Here is a 12737-nt window from a genome sequence, read left to right as displayed (position 1 = left end):
AACGGATGTTGCGTGCCTTCTCGCACACTTTCCACATTTCAGCCGGCTTCTACAATCTTTCGCCAAATGGCCCTGCTTTAGACAACGGAAGCATCTTCCGGCTTTGGTAAGCATCTCCTTTTTTAGCGAGAGGCTGATCTCCTTTTTATCACAAACTTCAGCAGAATGCTTTTCGGAACGGCAAAACAGGCACTTCTGCGGACTACTAGCTGAGCTTTGTAGAGCAGCTGTCGTGGAAACGTCTCGTGGATGGCTGGGCTTTAATCCTCCTTTCTCTGGTGTGCGCCGACTTCTGTGTATCTCTTGTTCGGCCACAGCTTCCCGACAAGTCAGTTGAAGGTCGAAGAATTCCAAAAGCATTTGAAGCTCGTTATCTTCTGTATTCGAAGAAGCTGCAGCTGATGATGATGCCTTGCGCGTCTCGTGAAACCGAAGTACCATGCCAGTCGGGAGAACTCTTAACAGGATTTCTCGCAGCATGGTGCAATAAGTTGTCGAGTTCGTGCCGAGCGCCTTGAGGCTTCGAATATGAACCTGTACTTTGTCGTACAGTTTCCTCAGTTGATGGACGTCTGCTGATGACACCGGTTTGAGGTCCAGCAAACCTTGTAGATGATCTTGAACGATGATCTGTTCATCTCCAAAACGCTTCTTTAAAATTTCAATGGCGTCTGCATAGCACTCTTCCGTAGCTTGCAATCCCGATATAGCTGAGGCGGCTGCTCCGGTCACCAGACTGCTCAAGTAGTTGAACTTGTCAGCTGTGCTCAGCTCGCTGTTGTCGTGAACTGCTGATGTAAACTGGGTCCAAAATCGCGGCCACTGTCTGCGGTTCCCGTCAAATGTTAGGAGTTCTAGCTGCGGAAGCTTGCTCTTGCCGGAAGGTAACGGGTGAACGTTAGTAGGGCGTGGGGTTTGAGGCGACAGACATTCATTCAGTTTGACGCGTAGGTTCGCTGTCAGGGTAACAACCTTGTCACGGTATTTTCCAGCGTCTAACGTCTCGCTGTCTAACAGGTCGTCTGGCGTCTCTTCAAAAATCGCCTCATCAACTTTTTCTATCTGTCCGTAAAAGGAGCTGATTCGATCGAGGAGTACACTTACAGTAGCTTTCGTGACCTCTCGATTCTCTCGCAAGTTGCCTTCCGCCTCGGCCAACAGGACATCGAGTTGAGACCGCAGGCTGTTGCGTCGTCTAAGCTGTCGTTCCATTCTGTCGCACGCAGTCGGGGAATCTCGCCGAGGTCGCAGGCGCCGCGTCTTCTTAGCTGTCGCGGCTCCGTGCGTCGATGGTGTCAGCGGTGTCTAAAGGTCCCGGGTTTCGGCACCATGTGTTGGACCTCTAAGCCTTCCAACTGCGGCGCGGTTAACATCGAGCCAAAAACACGTCTTGCAAGATGAACCGCTTTAATGGAACTAGAAAAAAAAGAAAAGAAGAGGGCGAGCCAGCGCTGCCACGTGAGCACGCGTCAGCTCGTGAGGAGCATCCATAATGATGATGTTTGGTCATCTTTAGACGAATGACGAAGAAAAGGAAGTCACAACAGATGGGGAACTTACACATGTACCGTCAAATTTACTTATGTGATAGGCCTCAATTATCTCACGCGTGGCCTGCGAGTGGTGCTTGCCTATTGCCTCGCAACGCTCAAAGAGGGGCACGCAGCCGCAGTCGCGGCAGTGAATTCCGAGGTGTCCTTGAACCGCATTGTGCACATTAATATTATGCTCTCTTAAACGGTCATTCAAGCACCCTGCAGTTTGCCCTATGTATTTCTTACCGCAGGAAAGCGGAAGAAGATACACGACATTAGTAGCACAAGGAACAAAGCGCGTTCTGTGGTTCACAGAGCATCACAGAGCAGCAGAGCGAACCACGAGCTCCCAGTTCGAATTAACCGTTGTGGAGACCGACGCGTTCGAATTATTGGAAGTTTTCCCCCATAGAAATACACAGAGCTCTGCCGGGCCCAGGGCATCAGTTCGAATTAACTGCAAGTTCCAATTAGTCAAGTTCCAATTAACGAGCTTCTATACTGTATTTCTTTCTCTCTTTTTCGTTGAATCACTCTTTCTTCCTTTCTCTTTCTGCATATCTTTCTATTTCTCATTCTTTCTGTGCTATGCTTTGCTCTCTCCCCTTCTCCTTTCCCTCCTCGTCACCATCACATCTCTCCTCCTCACGCTCACTTCTCACCACCCCCTGCTACACTATATACTATTATCGATTTTCCACAGCAGCGCGCTGGCGCTGCCATGTTTGATCAAGTGATCGTAACTGGCTTTCCCCAGCCAGGTGCTCCAGCCAAGGCATGGGGCCAGCGAAGCGGCCGTGGCCGTATCACGCAAGCTGGTTGCAGCAGGGTGTAAGCAAGTCACATGCTTGAGCAGCAAAACATAGTTCTACATGTATACGCCTCAAAGTTGATAACGTTGAGACATTTGCGTTGGTTTAGTACGTAATACGCCACAGAGAAAGTGATATCTTTAATCTACTTCGCATTTATGGCGAATGCATTTTCATGTTGTGAGAGCAACCTCCGCTGGGCTTACAAGCCAAGATGGCCGCACCCATGCAGACGCGACCGCCCGCTTCGATGCGAACTCACGCTAGCTGTTGGCCCACTGTCCTGGCAGCAATAAATAAATGGTGAAACCAGTTGTCGCTTTCTGTCAGCTTAAGCTGGGGGAAAAGTATCAGGTATGTTTTGTCTTTATTATTGACACCAGCTGTATTTATTTAGCCGTGCCTGCTAAGCCTTGTCTCCGAGATTATGAGAATTAATCCTGGAAACACTGCAAAATACCGACGATTACATCACTCTCGACGCTTCAGAACGCAAATATAAAGCAAATAAATGCACACAGCGTAGGACGACGACGTAATAAATCCGAGCCGGATGGGAACTGCATCCACAGGTGCCGTCATGTTGACTTTTCTGGCGCTGCCGTCTGCTCCATTTTACTCGCGTGCGCGCAGACTCTATGGGGACGCCGAGCAGACGACGCGACGCGGATGGAGACATGAGCAGCGCTGCCAAAGGCCATGGCAGGGGGAAGGCCATGGTCCGGCGGCGCTGCTAATTTTGATTGAACAAACCAGCTGCGCAAAATTGTCTGTACGAAGCTTTGATATGCTCTACTAGCATGCCTGGATAGCCCAGATGTTAGGACGCTCGCCTTTCGATCCAGGTTACGCGGGTGTGAATCCCGCCTCGTCAAGAACTTTTTTCACCGAGAATTTCTCTCTTTCTTTCTCTCTCCGCCATGATAGATCAGTGGTTACGGTGCTCGGCTGCTGAAGCGAATATCGCGGGTTCGATCCCCACCGCGGTGGTCGCATTTAGGGGGAGGCGAAATGGTAGAGGCCCGTTTTGTGTGCGATGTCAGTGCACGTTAATGTACGCCAGATGGTCAAAATTTCCGGAGCCCTCCACTACGGCGTCCCTCATAATCATATCGTGCTTTTGGGACGTAAAACCCCAAATGCAATTGTATTTCTGTCCCTCTCTCTCTGTACTCCTTCTCTCACTCATCAGTGTTATTACAGGTCAGGCCAGAGAGATCGGCGCACGTGTTCTGGGAGCTAAGCAGAAGAGGACGAAGAAGAGAGCGCGTCCATGACGACGATCATTTCTGTTTCGGACAGACGGCGAGCTTGGACAGCTTCACCGTTAAAAACCACTGGCGTGGCTTTGATGGCTTGCCTTAGCATCGATGCTCATCAGCCGCTTGACGGCGTTGGCAACTGTCGCAATTTAGAGTCCCGAACTGCGACGATACTAAAGCCCTGTAACCTGCAAGCGGAGCGCGGTCGCCAAATGAGGTATTTGATATTTGTAATCTGGATGTTCTTTTACCGGCTGTTTTTGGCGATCATAGGTGGCTGTCTGGACGTCATTGTAAACAGACAGGCAAATGTTTGCACATCGTACATGCTGTCATTATTGTCTTCAAGTCGTTGCGAATGGTCCATATACATCAGCATGTGTGCACCCACTGCCCCGCATACATAAATGAGCGATTAACGGTCTCCTAATGTACCTTACACACCCATTTTCATCCGGAGCGTATTTTCTCTAAACGTTATGCGCTCTGGCGTTTCTCGTTAGTTTTCTTCGTCTCTGTTCCCTAAGTAAGGCTGCGTAATTCGCGGCTACGTTTTCATTCTGCCACCGATTCTGCGTTGCGCGCGCTTGTTCTTCCTCGGGGTGCTCTCGCAATTTCATCGGGGAAACGCTGCACCAGTTGAGCCGTCATTGAAGCAGCGAATTTATTGTTTGATCGTTGTCTCCACGCCTCTGTCCTTCCCCGGCGCACATCGATACTATAGTTTCCTAGCAATTCCTTGATTTGTATACGCCGGCTAAATTATCTGCCTTCGAATAAATAGTTCTCTCTCTTTCCGAGGCTCGAAAAGCGGAGGACACTGCCTGCGCCTTTTCGGGCACACTTGCCTTTTCAGGCACCGAACGACGATTAGCTTATCGTTCAAGCGCACAACCTCTTTCGCTCTGTTCCCGAGGCATTATAGCAGCAGTTTCCGAATACGCCTTATCATCGCCAAGTAAAGCCATCAAACGATCTTCCGTACGATGACGTCGTTGTAGAACACAGCTCACGGGCAGGTGCGCACGACGTGAGCCATTAAATTCTAGCGACGGAACAATATTCGGTGGTTTTGTGCAGATAGCCGTTATCGATATTGAGCTTTAGCAATCGGTCAGTGCCGTTGCTCGTCAAACTCGCATGCGTGCCGGAAAGCGTCCATTACTTGAAAGACGTGGCGCAAAGTTAGAACCGAGAAGCGCCTCTTCTCGGTTCTAGCTTTGCGCCACGTCTTTCAAGCAACGGCGCACCAACTGGCCCTACACAGTGTACTGTAAGGCGTCCGTCCTTACGCCTCATTCACACAGCCGTCAAACGCTCCGTCGCGTCACCGTCACGACAACGCTTTTCATCAGCTGAGAGGATTTTATAGTCGCTTTCTCCTCAAAAACGGGTTGACAACGACGTAGATCGCTGTTCTACGTTTCCGTCACTGTGCCGGTGACGGAGCCCCGCCTCTACAGATTTGACCAATCAGATGTCTTCACTCAATGCATTGCCTTCTCATGTTTCACAACCACATAGTGCTTTGCCGCCTAGCATCGTTCGGTCGTCGCTCTCCCGCTTGCAAAGGAACAGCAGCACCATAAACTGCTCAGCATCACGAAAGCAGATATGCGGTTGCCTTGGCAGCCGACGTGATGAATTCCTTCAATTTGGTGCGTTACAATGATATCAGCATCGTGTTCGTGGTATACTACTGAGCAGTTTGTGCTTAGCTTACGCAAACATTGCACAGACAAGAAGTTATTTAACTTATTTAATGCATAATGCTGATTTCGTTTCTCTAGGTTTAAGCGACCATGGGACCAGTCAGTCAACACTGCACAAAAACGTGCTAATGTCGACGTTACCTCCACGTCACCTATGTGTACACTCATCTGTTGCTCCTGCTGTACGTTTTCTGACGTGATGGTGACGCGACGGAGCGTTTGGCGGCTGTGTGAATGATTCGAGTAGCTTTTAAAGGACGTCGCATAGAGAACGGCAGCATGGGCTAGTTGGTGATTTGTAATCGACATATTTGCACAGCTACGAGAACGAGGACGTATGAAAGGACAGCTCCGGAAAAACTATCAATGCTTTGTAAGCGCGTAAATACCCAAGCCACTCGAAGGAGCGTTTGCATAACAAAACACAAGAGGCAGTTTGTAGCATGCGCTGTGGGTGTTGTGTACTTGATCCCGTCGTCTTGTGGTAAGAAGTACGTTGGCCAAATGGGCAGCTAGATGCTTGAACGAGCGTTTAAAAGAGCATCACTATCATGTAACCATAGCTGTTCAAGGTCATCTCGGCATACATTGTAGAGATTGTGGGTGTAAACCGGAATTTGAAAAGTGCGCCGTTGTCGCGAAACACCGCGAGCAGCTTACACGCGAAATCATAGAAGCTAATCAAATCCAACAGCTGGGTGACATCTGTGTAAGCATGCCATCAGTTGCCCTAACCAAAAAGGAAATCGCGTATCTGGCGCTGACGGAATAGGTTTGCGCGTTTGTGCTGATGTGTGCTGGTGTTATCAGCTGTATATATTTCTAGCGTTTTAGCTAATAAAATTCAGTTGAAGTCAGCGCCTGTGTTGTGTCCTTTCATACGTCCTCGTTCTCATAGAGAACTCGGGAAAAGAAAGTATCGTTTCGAGCTGAATGATTTGTCGCTTGTTCCTGTTACTGCAATGGAATTTATGCAAACATTCGAGGCTTCTTTGCGTCGGCGCAGTCGTCATGTTGTCCTGGTGACGCATGCATGGTTCACGTGTTGCTGATTAGAAGTGCGTCTTGGTGCGTGCCGGAATAACGTCAATGTTATATTTTGCGCTACTGGTGCTCCTTTGATCGACGTGCTGTGGCGCCGTGCTGTTTGCAAAGTCAAACGCTGCTCACCGCAGTCGACTTTAGTACCTCACCTTAGTCAGTAAATTAGACTTGAGGCGAGTGCGAAGGCGATGTGCGCCTTTTCCCAACAAAAACGAAACTCGTCGTCACTCAGCTTCATACAGATGAGATGCCGGATGAAAGCTTTGCCGCGCTTTCTACATGCTTCCCGCTGTGCAAACTGCTTAACCTCTCTGCCGCATTGTAGTGCGCAAAAAGAACTAGGAAGTGAGAAGCCCACCTTTGAGAGGAGAGAGACTTGGGGGGGGGGGGGGGGGGGTGTCGCACTGTGACGCTGTAACTATATTGAAACGGAATTCAGTGACTTGCCGGTCTGAGCCCGGACCACCTAGGAGGCAGCTTCCAGATCTTGCCCCCGTGCCACCTCGCTGTATAGCCCACCTTTGGTTCTGGATATCTCAGCTGTACTGCGTGGTCTGCCACTGCTCCCGCATGTCCTCTGAAGAGGCTGCTTCTGAGTGAGTGTGTTCCACAAACCCCCGTAGCATGTGCTGGAGCGTGGCTCTTTCTAGCTCACCCAACTGCCCCTGTTAGATAATTTATCTGTTCTAAGCGATCATGCTGTTCTTAACACCTGCTTCACAACAATATATGATAGAGGTCAGTACACGGCCATACAGGATGTAGCAACTGATTTTTCCTTGCGTCCTATCGAAACTAATTGACCCCTATTGAAAACCGGTTTGCAGCACCTGTAAAAAACTTAGGCTCGCGCCTCACCTTAACCATACGGCCAACCTCTCTATGGTTGAACGCCTTACAGAAACACCTTAAAAATAAGCGTCGATTCCGGTCTGCGAAGTTTTCAGACTCTCAATGCGCTTGGGATAAGTGCAGGGCAACTGAAAAGCTTTTCGATTCTCTCGCCGCTAAAGCTAAACGCTCATTCTATTCTTTTACCTTGCCTAATATGCTTCGAGGTGATCCTAAACAATTTCGGAAAACAATTAACCCATCCTGTTCATCGAACGTAATACTGCGAGACGAAAAGAATATGTTAATCCCCGAGAAATATGCCCCACGTGTAATAAATGATCCCATATGTGTTCTGTACTCACCGTAGAACCAGACGGCGACCTTTCCGGTGTCGTTTGTATGCACTACCCGAGTATGCCAGAAATAAATTTGACGTCAGCGGCATTGCCAAAATAATTGAATCAATAAAGATGACTTCATCAACGGGTTTACACGTATAAATTACATTAACACTAAAATATGGAATAACACTAAGAACGTAACGAGTGTGATTTCGTCCCATATATACCAGCAACCACTCTCATCTATAGTGGTGCCACAAGGCTTGTGCGTGTGTCTCACTTGTCCCTGTTTATTTTGCGCAGTTTTTCGTAGTAATGGAGTACCAACTCGCCCAACGCTCAGTCCTTTTAAAGACTGGAAGGTAGGCAAGGTCATGCCAATCCCAAAGAAATGTAGCTAATCCTGACTATCGTCCCATTTCCCTGACAAGTGCATACTCTAAAACAATAGAACATGTAATGTAATGCCACGTAGGTAGCTTCCCCGCATCTTCTTGAATAGAAACCAACATGGTTTCCCGAATGGTGTTTCCTGCGATACCCAACTAGCTCTGTTTATTAACGATATTAGGTCTAGCATTAATGTAAATATGCCAGTCGACGCACTTTTTCTAGACTTGTAGAAAGCATTTGACGAAGTTTCTCAAGAGCGCTTGTTCATAAAACTGTCCTGTCTTAATTTTGATCCCTTAGTTTTTGACTGGATTTGTGACTAACTAACCGCCAGCAGTTCGTTGACGCCAATAATCTATTTTCTTCTTTACGTCCTGTTTACGACCCGTGCCTACGACTCATTATTCCATCTGGGCTACCCCGATCCGAGACTACTGTACTTTGCCGCATGTGGCTTTGGGTGCCCTTGACGAAAGTCCTGGCTTGCCGCATCAAGATGTGACCATTGCGGCAGTGACGAAACCATCGAACATATCATGCTATGTCATTGCCCTCAGTGCACCTCCCAAGGACAGCAGTGTTTGCGCACCTCGACGACCTTCCTGGGCAATCATTCTTGGAATGCCGGAAAGATCGAGCTTCACGCCACAAAGCGACGAAGGCTGTTTCTGCGAGCGACCCGCCTCGTCGAGCGATGATGTGACTATGTGTTTTTGTGTTCCTCCCTCTCATTCTCATCTCCCTTGCTTTTCTGTCTAACCAGTGCCGGATGTTTATTTCGCGGTTAACACCCCTGCGTTTTTCTCTCCCTCTCTCCTGTTAATACAGGCGTGGGCACAGTCCTAGGTCCATCGCTTTTCTTATATATGCCGAGTGACCTTTCTTCTAACATCACACTTTCTGAAGGTGACTGCGTCATTTATCGCCCCGTTAGCAACATATGAGATGTTCATGCGAATATCGGCGCTAGCGGTGAGTTCTATCAAACGCACAACTCTGTTCCCCAAGGGGTACATATACGGTAACTCTGCGGTGACCTATATTTACTGTATATGCTACCTCTGTCGCACATATAGTAACTCTACGGTCACCGAGCTGGTGGTGAAATTTTGTCGTGTTCTGTCCAACTACAATTCTCTTCCAAAATTTGTCTGTCGCGTCAGTGTTCTCGCGAAAACAAAATAGTGAACGCACTGCAAGTTAATGATGATATATTGGCCAATGCCAGCAGTTAGGCAAAACGTGTATGACGCTGCAATGAGAGCTTTGCGTTTCTCTGCTTATATTCTGGATTATCGGGCACCAGCTTTGCCCATTCAACTTCCACCACCTGTGAGATATCTGTTGCACGAGAAGGGCCGAAGGAGGCTTGACTAGGTGCATGCACCGAACTATGAGATACAGATGTGTGAATTCCATGCAACCACATTGCGAGGGAAAACATCAGTATGCAGAGAAACGACAACACTACACATCATGAGTATAAAACGGTGAAAACAATAAACAAATGCATAAAGAAGATACGTAATAACAGGGCTTGCTGCTGTACTAGTTGGTTCATTACTTGAGAAAAAAAAACTGACAAGGCGCAAAAAGGACGGGGCCAAGAAAAGACACGAACTGACAAACATGGCGCCCAGGTTTGTCACTTCGTGTCTTTTCTTCGTCCGCGTCTTGCGCCTCTCCAGTTTTTTTTTTCTGAAGATACATAAATATACAACAACACTGCATTAAATTCATTGGATCACAGATGCACAAAATAAAGACAATTGGCGTATTCAACTAACATATCAAACATTAGGGAGTTCTACATATACGCTTTGTATTCATTGTAGCTCATTCAAAGACGTGGAATCTACGTTCGTTCTATTTTTACGTCCATATTTTGGCCGTAAACCGTAAAAACCTAAAGGATAAGAAGTCTACGGGCAAACTAAACATTCTCGGAGCAGCCCGATGACTCAGTCTGCCGCGCACGGCAGGTCTTGGTGTTTCTTTTGTATAAGTGCGGCAGTGAACAACGCCACGTGAAAAGAAGCGCGGAAGCACAAAGCGGCAAAAGGACGTGGAAGAGTGCAACGCCCGCGTTAACAACGCGGCCCTACGAAGGGACCGCGCCCTCGATTATGTCGCCAGGTGAAGGGGCCAGTTCGACGTGGTGCCCCTCAACATTGCGGATACCGGGTGCCAATCACGAAAGCGTTAGATTACGCCTTTCTTCACTCGCTCTGCCTGAAAATGATAGGTACTGTTGGAGGGTGCATGATGCTCGTCTCGCCCGTAAGTGATTCCAACAACACACGGTAGTAGCCTCATGAAACGAAAACATCAACGAAAGGACAGGGCGTCGTTGCTGCGGTGGCCCTTCTTTAAAAAGGAAGAGCAGAGGTTTTGGGGGGAAATCCAGCCAGCTCCATGCCCCATTTTGTCAGGATATTGCATTTCTCTATTTGGAAAGTCTTTTCTAAGAATTTCTGTGTTGTATCAGTGTTCTTTATGTGTTGCGCTATGTCAAGCTATGTGGTGGTAGTAGTGGTTTATTGTACTATTGCATCTGCCGTCGCGCCTTGCATCAGGGCTTGCATCTTATCTCAGCAGTTTAGACTAGGGATTTATTTGTTCTTCATGTGGATCAGGGTTGCCAACGGTGGCTACTTTTCGCCAAATTGGCGAATTTGAGAGGCCCGTGGCGACCTAAAATTATCAATGGCGACATGGCGAATTTCTGGTGATTTTCGGCTTAGGTCTCCACTGAGTTATGCATCCCAAGCTCAGTGTCTTCCCAACGAATGAGCGGCAACATTCTCTGTATTTTCCTTGGTTTTAGACCCATGAGTAGAATGTGCACATTACGCGTCATTCGGCATGTCCGTCCTGTAACTCGTATCTTCTCAATTCATCTACAGAGAAAATAAAACGTTTATTTGATGTTCTGTGAGAAGATCGATGAGTGGAATCCTTATTCCGGGATCCCACCTAGATGCAGGAGGTATTGGAACGTCCCCCAGCGACATTCTAGCAAAATGTAAGTCAGAGGACTGCCTTGCAAACTGCCAGGGGCCAGTGTTTGACTATACGTTTATGGCTTTAGGTGCTTCAAGCTTCTCTGAAGTTTCGCTTCTGAAGGGGCCAGACGACGGGTTTGTCGCGTGTTCCGACCATTTGTTCCGCCAAAGCTCCAACTCTTCTGAATAGCTTGGCGACTTATTCACTGTTGTAGTACCCCCAATTCAGCTCGTAAAGACTGTTTTGGAATAGCGAAGAGAGGCGGATATGCGGCTATTTGTGCAATAAAAATTATTTATTGAGGCATTTTCTACTGTTCTCGGTGAGCGTGTGCGATGAAAACAATTGCTATATAACATTTTACATTGTCTACTTGTTCATTAATAACGCATCGGATTGACGCGTGTAGATATAAGTGACTATAAGAAAGGGTCACTGGCGTCCGGTATCATATTAGTTCCCACTGAAAAGGTGTAAGACTCACTAATGATCGGTTCCTGTAAGAATTCTGTCGTGTTACCTTGAATAAACCTTTTAATCCTTTTAATTCATATAAGGGTATACGTAAAGCTGTCTACAAACAATGGTTTTCGCCCAAGGTTTACCACACTTTTACCTTTGAAACGAGCGGACAGGGATGGAAGGATATCATGAGCGCTTCATTCATTCATCCTTGCGCCACCACGCACATCTTGCAGCTAGTCGGAGCAGCAGCACCATGCACTCCCATGATGAAGCGGGCGATACGACTGTCATTGAGAAACGTCAGTAAATTTAATGGTTTTGGATGGTACTGTATTCAGCGGGGCTATACGTGAGTGGAAATTGTTATTACTAGGTATGCCGCACATATCTAGAATGGCGACTTTTTTGGCGAAATTTGTAAAAAATGGCGACTTTTGGCGACTTTTTGCTCTTCGTTTGGCGACATTTACTTGAAAGTCAGTGGCAACTCTGATGTGGATCCCCAGCAACAATATGCTTACTAGTGAGTAACAGCTAGGCGCGTTTGCGAGCCAGCGGTGCGAGCGGAGAGGGCAGCGGAGCGCAGCACGAAAGGAAGAGCTGAGCGAGGCCCCGCTTGTTTCAGAGGTGCTACCCGCTGAACAAGGTTACTGTCGATCGAGCAGAGGCTTCGCTTCGTCACCCACCGAATAAAATTAAAGTTATTGCGAAAAGAATATTGCAAAAGGCATTTTCATTAGATTTTATTAAATTGCTTTTAATATGTTGCTGGGTTTAAGACGCGCTGACGAGCGTGGGATCATTAACCACTTTAAGGCATAATACTAATGCAGGCCTATAGGCACATTTTTATTGAGTAATACCTTTTAATATAAATAAACGAACAATATTTCAAAACTAACAAAAGAAACGTCGACCGCGTAGAGCAATTAACGGACGCGGCCGGGTACATCGGATCTTTCATGTTTTTGCCGCCAGAGGCGCCAAAGGTCATTTTTCGCGGCGTGCGGTAAAACTTACATTGGCCAAAGCGGAAGATGCGTTAACGTTCGTCTTCGTGAACACGAACGATCATTGACAGAAACAAAGCCGTTTTCTCTCGCCGCTCATTGCCACGAATGCGGCTGCGCACCCTTCTTCAGTGACACAATGATTTTATCGCATCATAAAGAGCAGGTAGCAAGGGAAGTGATTGAGGCCTTCCACATTAGAAGAAAAGGAGATAAGTGTGTTAGCATGCCATCGATTTCGCTGAGTGACGCAGAATTTGCGTACCTTTGCAGCACCTGCAGACTATGATACCTGCTTTTTTGCTTTTACTTGCTTGAGACTT

Source organism: Rhipicephalus sanguineus, chromosome 3, assembly GCF_013339695.2.
Source record: "Rhipicephalus sanguineus isolate Rsan-2018 chromosome 3, BIME_Rsan_1.4, whole genome shotgun sequence".
NCBI classification, from domain to species: domain Eukaryota; kingdom Metazoa; phylum Arthropoda; class Arachnida; order Ixodida; family Ixodidae; genus Rhipicephalus; species Rhipicephalus sanguineus.
Note: the sequence above shows the minus strand (reverse complement) of the source record.